Source organism: Octopus bimaculoides, chromosome 16, assembly GCF_001194135.2.
Source record: "Octopus bimaculoides isolate UCB-OBI-ISO-001 chromosome 16, ASM119413v2, whole genome shotgun sequence".
In the NCBI taxonomy this organism is placed as follows: domain Eukaryota; kingdom Metazoa; phylum Mollusca; class Cephalopoda; order Octopoda; family Octopodidae; genus Octopus; species Octopus bimaculoides.
The window spans coordinates 5665115-5672614 of record NC_068996.1 but is presented as its reverse complement, the minus strand read 5'-3'; positions in this window follow the sequence as shown (position 1 = coordinate 5672614).

Genomic DNA, 7500 nt, shown 5'->3' with positions numbered 1-7500 from the left:
TATTATTATTATTGTTATTATTATTATTATTATTATTATTATTATTATTATTATTATTATTATTATTATTATTACTATTTTACTATTTCTGATTTTACACAATTGGGTGAAAAGGAAGTCAGTTTAAACATACGCTGTCTTTGATTTGCTTACTACTACTACTACTACTACTACTACTACTACTACTACTACTACTGCTGCTGCTGCTGCTGCTGCTGCTGCTGCTGCTGCCACCACTACTACTACTACGTTGTCATCAAATTCAATGTTATCATCAGTATCATCATGGACATCGTTGTCATCATCATCATCATCATCATCATCATCATCACCATCTTATTTCTCACTACCACAACCGCCTACACCACCACCACCACCACCACTACCACCACCACCATCACTGCCACCGCCGCCGCTGCCGCCGCCATCATCATTATCGTCATCATCATCATCATCATCATCATCATCATCATCATCATCATCATCATCGTCATTATCTTTATTTACTACCATCTTACACCGCCGCCGCCGCTACCGCTGCCACCATCGTCATCATCATCATCATCATCTGCCTTCTTTTCGTCTTTTATCGTTTACTTATTCATTCTCTAATCCCGTTAGTGTTTTTATCCTTCTGTTTATTGCATATGTTATAAAGCACAAACCCCTTGACTTGTCGCCAATACAACCCTATCACCACCACCGCCACCAAAGCCACCACCACCACTACTACTACTACTACTACTACTACTACTACTACTACTACTACTACTACTACTACTACTACTACTACTGATCTAGTTTGATCTAGTTAAATAGTGACATTCCCTAAAACCATGCTTACTGTGTGTGTGCGCATGTGTGTGTATATGAGTGTGTGTGTGTATATGAGTGTGCGTGTCTGTATGTGTGTGTATGTGTGCGCGTTGATGTGGGAAAACAATGATACGATCTTAGTTAAATCAAGTCCTGAACGATGTACATCTCCAACATTCTCCGTCAATTGTCTCTGTTAAGAATTGCTTATTAATCTAAGCGCATTAACAATCATTAATCTTTTCTAAAATACAATAAAAATTCTCTGTCAAAACACATAAATTAATTCGAGAAAATAATGTTTAATTTCATGAAATTATCTCCCCTGTTTTTCTTTGCCAGATGTAACTAAGAACTAATGATGATTTCGTATTTGTATTTGATTTGCAAGATTTGATGTGAATGATGTGAATTTGATGTGAAGCATATTTTGCTGTGTTTCGGGAGGGCCGTTATGCCAATAATAATAAACACATGCACTTGTTCTATTTCTCTATATTTCATAATTAACTCGTCTAGTTAAGCATTTAATCAATTAACAGATTCATTGTTTTGATTAATTGTTCGGTCAATCAATCAATCAATCAATCAATCAATCAATCAATCAATCAGCCAGGTTCGTCAGTGTCCTTTCGGTGCCATTTGCGAACTCATCAACGTCTTCTCTACTCCAGCTCTGGATCGTTTCGTTTTTGTTTCATTGTCTGCGTAAGAGAGAGAATTTTATTAGGTGAAAATCTTTTGCCTTCTCTTTTCAGTACGTCACCTCCTAATTTATATTTAGCATCATGTCAATGCCTACCACGCCCTGGTTGTGTACAATAACATACCTATTTTTCAGTTGAGGTCACCCGGTTCATTTCTTTGTCACTGACTATTTGATTCGCTTCACTGGCCAAGTTGATCTTACAAAGCTTCCTTGTCAAGCATTTTTGTGAGTTTAGTGTGACACTGAATGACAACGCATATACGTACGTTTATGTACGTATTATGCTTGCTTATTTGTTTGTTTGTGTGTGTGTGCGTGTGTGGGGGTGTGATTGGATGCGTTCGGCATCCAATGATACATATACACAATTATTCCAGGTTTCGGCTTTTATTGTTTATCACAGTTGCGTGTTCGCACGGGGTCTTGCGTAACCAGAGGTGCGCTATAAGAGCACGTAATACAAAAAGCACATCGATAATTAGAGAAAAGAACACGACTTGAACTCAGTATTTCTTTATTTCATCAGTCACGCATGTTTCAGTATTCGGTAACACACGATGTCATACAATAAATGAAATCCATAAATGTAACTCATAAAAGTAGCAAGCAAAAGCATACATAGCTCTTAATGAAACCATATTCAGTTTAATAGAACACAAACTTGTTTTGGAAAGTTATCATTCATGAAAGAAATGAAATTGTTTTCCTGAACGTTTATAGCAACCCCGAGTCTGTATTTATCTGTAGCATACTGTCTAAGGTACTGTATAACAAATACATACAAATATTAATAGTAAATTTCATAATTTAACAGTGTAAATAACATAATCATGTAATCATTAAATACGAAAGCAGTATTAAGTGAATGAGAATACAGTTTTATTTCATTTAAGCTATTATACAGCTTACTATAATTATCTTGCTTTCATTCTTTAAATTCTTATAATAATCTGAATTTTTAAAATTATTTGAAAAATGAGTAGAAACTAGAAAGTCGGTGGGGTAAACCACTCATAGAAATAAAATCATTCTTATGAAGTATGGTAACAGGAGTGCACCGAGGTGACATACAAATTTAAATATTGGTACTGCAATGCAAGCAGTCACAAGGATATGATATCTAAGAATTTTGGGTGAGCCCCATTTTATTTTTTATTAAATCTATACTCATCATATGCCCGGCAACTCTGAACATTGACATGTCAGCACTTCAGAATATACAATGTTTTCGGTTTTACCAATAGAGGCTTCTATCTTTTCAGTAATTTTGTCATTAGCAGAGTAGTGTTCCTTAGCATGCAATATGGTAGCTTATCAATATTTACCATCTGGATTTATTGATTGACATAGAAAAGCTAAGCTGTTCTGAAAACTAAAATCTCGTAAGTCAAAAAGAATTTAACTCTGCATGTGTAAAACGTTTTAACCATTAGTCTTGTGACATTGCATAGTCGCAATTGATATAAAAAAAGTTTTACCCCAAGTTTTAATAGCAGTAGACAGTCAGGTTCCAATGAATTTTTGAATTCCACAAAATAGTGAACAATTTCTTTATGAACTACATCAGTATCTGTTGACTTGTAGCGAAGAATATATTCTGGAAGTACATGAAAGAGCTGGATGATGCCGTTGGCCCAGGCATTATTTTTGCACAATCATTTGTGCGTTAGTTAGTGACATTGTGGTTGAAGAATACCTTCGTTATCGATTCGTCTGAAGTCGTAATCATTGCATTTTTAGGGGGTGCATATAAGGTGCCATTACTATCAGAAAGAAATATTCTCTTTTTAAATTGCATCAAAGTTTTGACTCAATAGGCAGACATGATTTTTTGAAGTTCTTGACTGTTTATAATCCAGTGTGGAGGCGCAATGGCCCAGTGGTTAGGGCAGCGGACACGCGGTCATAGGATCGCGGTTTCGATTCCCAGACCGGGCGTTGTGAGTGCTTATTGAGCGAAAACATCTAAAGCTCCACGAAGCTCCGGTAAGGGATGGTGGCGAACCCTGCTGTACTCTTTCACCTCAACTTTCTTTCTGTTGTACCTGTATTTCAAAAGGCCAACCTTGTCACACTTTATGTCACGCTTAATCTCCCCGAGAACTACGTTAAGGGTACACGTGTCTGTGGAGTGCTCAGCCACTTGCACGTTAATTTCACGAGCAGGCTGTTCCGTTGATCGGAACCCTCGACGTCGTAAGCGACGGAATGCCAACAATAATAATCCAGTGTTTGATGGCGAAGGCTGCATTGTAAATTTCAACTGTGCACCTTATTTCTAAACTGTTGAGCTTGATTCTTGAAATCATCAGCATGGTCATCAGAATACTTGAAGTATAGCTTAAGCAAATTGGATGATGCTCAACGTATTAATATTATGGCTAAAAGAATCCAATAACTCTTAGTTGTTTTAGGAGTAGACGCTTCTGCCTATACTGCGTCCTACCAGGCATAATTCTTCAGGAAATTAAATATAAATCATGTTTCTCAGTTGGTGATCCAAACATCGAAAATCTTCAAATGAATTTGAAGTATAAAGAATAAAGTATAAAGTATGAAGAAGCATTTATGTTGATTGGCGAGCATAGTATATCTTCTTCCTGTGGGACCCTCAAAACTTATTTCAGGTTGGAATGGTACATTGCAATATATGTCTCTATTGCTTGTTGCTCTGTGCATAGTTGGACGGATCCTAATGATGGCACAATATTGTTTTAGCAAAGGGATTAAACAGGTACAACATGAAAAAAGATTGCAAGTATTGTGAAACTCATGCTTAAGTGAAATAAAACCAAAGGCTAATTTTCAAGTTGAATTATGGGATATAAAAACGTGTCAGAAAGACTCATACCTTCTGGTGCATTGTCCTTACTGGAATTGGATGAGGTCATCGCAGAACAAATATTGTAGTGCTAGGACTCTTGATGATATATTTTGCGAAATATTGGTGAGTGCATTAAATATTTTGGTCAAGAATGAGCAGTAGGAAACTATCATTCTTTGTCAATTTCATGCTGTTTAACCAAGGTTTGGAAGCCTCTATTTTCTGGAACTCTTCTTGTATAAGAGCTCTCAGGATCAATATAGATCTCTTCAATGGATTGGTTCTAGAAATCGTTTGACACATTTGTTGTCGCGTTTGAAAGAGAAGTGAGAAAAAATTAGAAGTATATCTTTATTAATTTTGGATTTACGGTCAGCTTAAGTTTGTTCTGAAATATACAGTCCACAGTAATACGTACGTACATAGACACATACATATATAATTGCTTATGTGTGTGTGTGTGTGTGTGTGTGTGTGTGTGTGTGTGTGTGTGTGTGAGTGCGCGTGTGTCTGTATGCTTTTCTGTCTGTCTGTATGTCTAGTTACCTGTAAGCGTATATTGATGTTGACAGAGTAACAAACAAAGCTAATTGTGGTAATATCTATATAAAGTTACACGTGACTCTTTAGGGAGCGAAATTAGCCATAGCTGTGATGACACTTGCAGGACTTGTCTCTAAAAAACACACATATAAAACAGACAAGAAGATACAGGCCAGTTGATCAGACGTGCTTATAAATAAATAAACAATAAACGTAAGTAAACAAAGACATTTACATTGATTATTGCGTCCCGTACTTTAGACAAAAAAAAAATATTGATTTCTCCCATTAATATAAAAAAACCCACACATTGCAGAGAAAAGGTAATAAGTCAATTGAATAGATCACTGAAACATGACTGGTTTCTATTTTATCGACCAATGTCTCTCTCTCTCACATACACATTCTCTCTCCCTCTCTCTCTCTCTCTCACACACACACACATTCTCTACCCCTCTCTCTCTATCTCTGTCCCTGTCTCTAACTTTCTCCTCACTGTTTTTCTTTAGACAGACATATAACAATAAAAAAAATCTCTAAATAATAGAGAGATCCATAAATCCATTTGATGTCTTCGTGCAGTGCAGGAACAGGGAATAAATTTACTTGAGGGAGTGCATTGTAGCTATGTATTAACCCGCATGGACGTATCTCTGATGAAAAAAATTAACGAATCTTTAATTTTACAAATTCGTACTCGTTACAACTTATATCAAATTACTGTTTGGGGCTTTAAGGCTTAATACGTCTTCTTTGTATTAATGCGTTTTAAAGAGCTCTGTCAGCGGGTGGTTTGAGAATTGAATCCGAGCGAGAGTGCATGACTCCTGATATAATCTAAGATAAATTAATGTCGTAAAAAGAACTCTTTCCTCTCCAAGCTATACACACAAAAGAGATTTGTTAAATTCACCTTGAATCGATGATTTGTGATAGGATTGTGAATGATCTGGTGTTATCTGTATTAATTATTCACTAGGAAGTGTTATGCACATTAGATTAACCGAAATTATGGATTTGAAAGTGTGCTAAATTATTGTAGAAGGGTGCGTAATCTAGAGTGATAAACTTCTTGGTTAGTGTTTACACACACACACACACACACACACACACACTACACTTCAGCAATGTTACTGCACACGTACTGTTGGTTATAACTTTTCCTTCCTTGTGGACTTTTCCCTTTCTTCTTTCCGACGAAAAGTTATGCTCGAAGCGTCAAAAATTCTCTCTTTTTACTGAGCGTTAAGCTAATACATTCCTTGTGTACGTCCTCTTGTTGTCTCATAATTTTATTATTCAATTATTTTAATTGATTGTTTATTTGAATTGACTATATATATATATACAGGGTTTGGACAAAATAATGGAAACACCTAGCATCATAGCATAATAATACTGAAATATCTATAAAACCGTCAAAAACTTGTTTATTTTTATGTTTTTTGATTTATTATTAGTGTTGCTTAATATGTTTTGCTAAAATTGCTGTTTCTTTTCAGATATCATTAGAGAAAAGTAATTAAAATTTATTAAAATGACAGATCTATTGGACTTTCAAAGAGGTCAAATTGTTGGTGCTCGTATAGTAGGCGCTAGCGTAACGAAAACAGCCGAAATGTTTGGCATATCAAGAAGTACTGTCTCGAAAGTAATGACAACCTTTGAGAAAGAGGGCTAAACCACCTTGTTGAAACAAAACTCTGGAAGAAAATCAAAACTTTCAGATAGGGACCGTCGGACTCTAACGTGAATTGTTAGAAAGGACCACAAAAGTACAGCTCTCAAAATTACTACAGAGTTTAATGACCACCTCTAGAACTCAGTTTCCACAAAAACTGTTCACCGGGAGCTGCACAAAGCCAGATTTCACAGGAGGACTGCAATCAGAAAACCACTACTTTCAAAAACAAACGTTGCAAAGCATTTAGAGTGGAGTAAAACCTACAGACTTGGTCCCTAGAGCAGTGGAAGAATGTTATTTTCTCGGACGAGTCATCCTTTACCTTATTTCCGACCACCGGCCGAGTATACGTGTGGAGACAGCCAAAAGAAGCATTTGACCCAGACTGCCTTCTTCCAACTGTTAAACACAGAGGAGGATCTGTGATGATCTGCGGGGCTATATCTTGGAAATCTACCGGCCCAATGGTTTCCCTTCATGGCAGAATAAATAGTCAAGACTATTTAAGCATTTTATCTGACCAAATTCATCCTATGGTTGCGGAACTGTTTCCAGAGGGAAACGCAATCTTTCAGGATGATAATGCACCAATTCACACAGCTAAAGTTGTTACTGAATGGCACGAGGAACATTCTAGTGAAGTCGAACAACTTATCTGGCCACCACAGTCCCCAGATCTCAATATTATTGAACATCTATGATGCATTTTAGAAAAACAAGTAAGGAGTTGATATCCTCCACCATCATCACTACAAGAAGTGGAGACTGTTTTAACTGAAAAATTGATAAAGATTCCTTTGGAAACAATTCAAACTTTGTACGAGTCCATACCTCGTAGAATTCAAGCTGTAATTACTGCCAAAGGCGTTCCTACCCTATATTAAAAATAAATTTGTTTGAAATTTTAAGGTGCTTCCGTCCAAC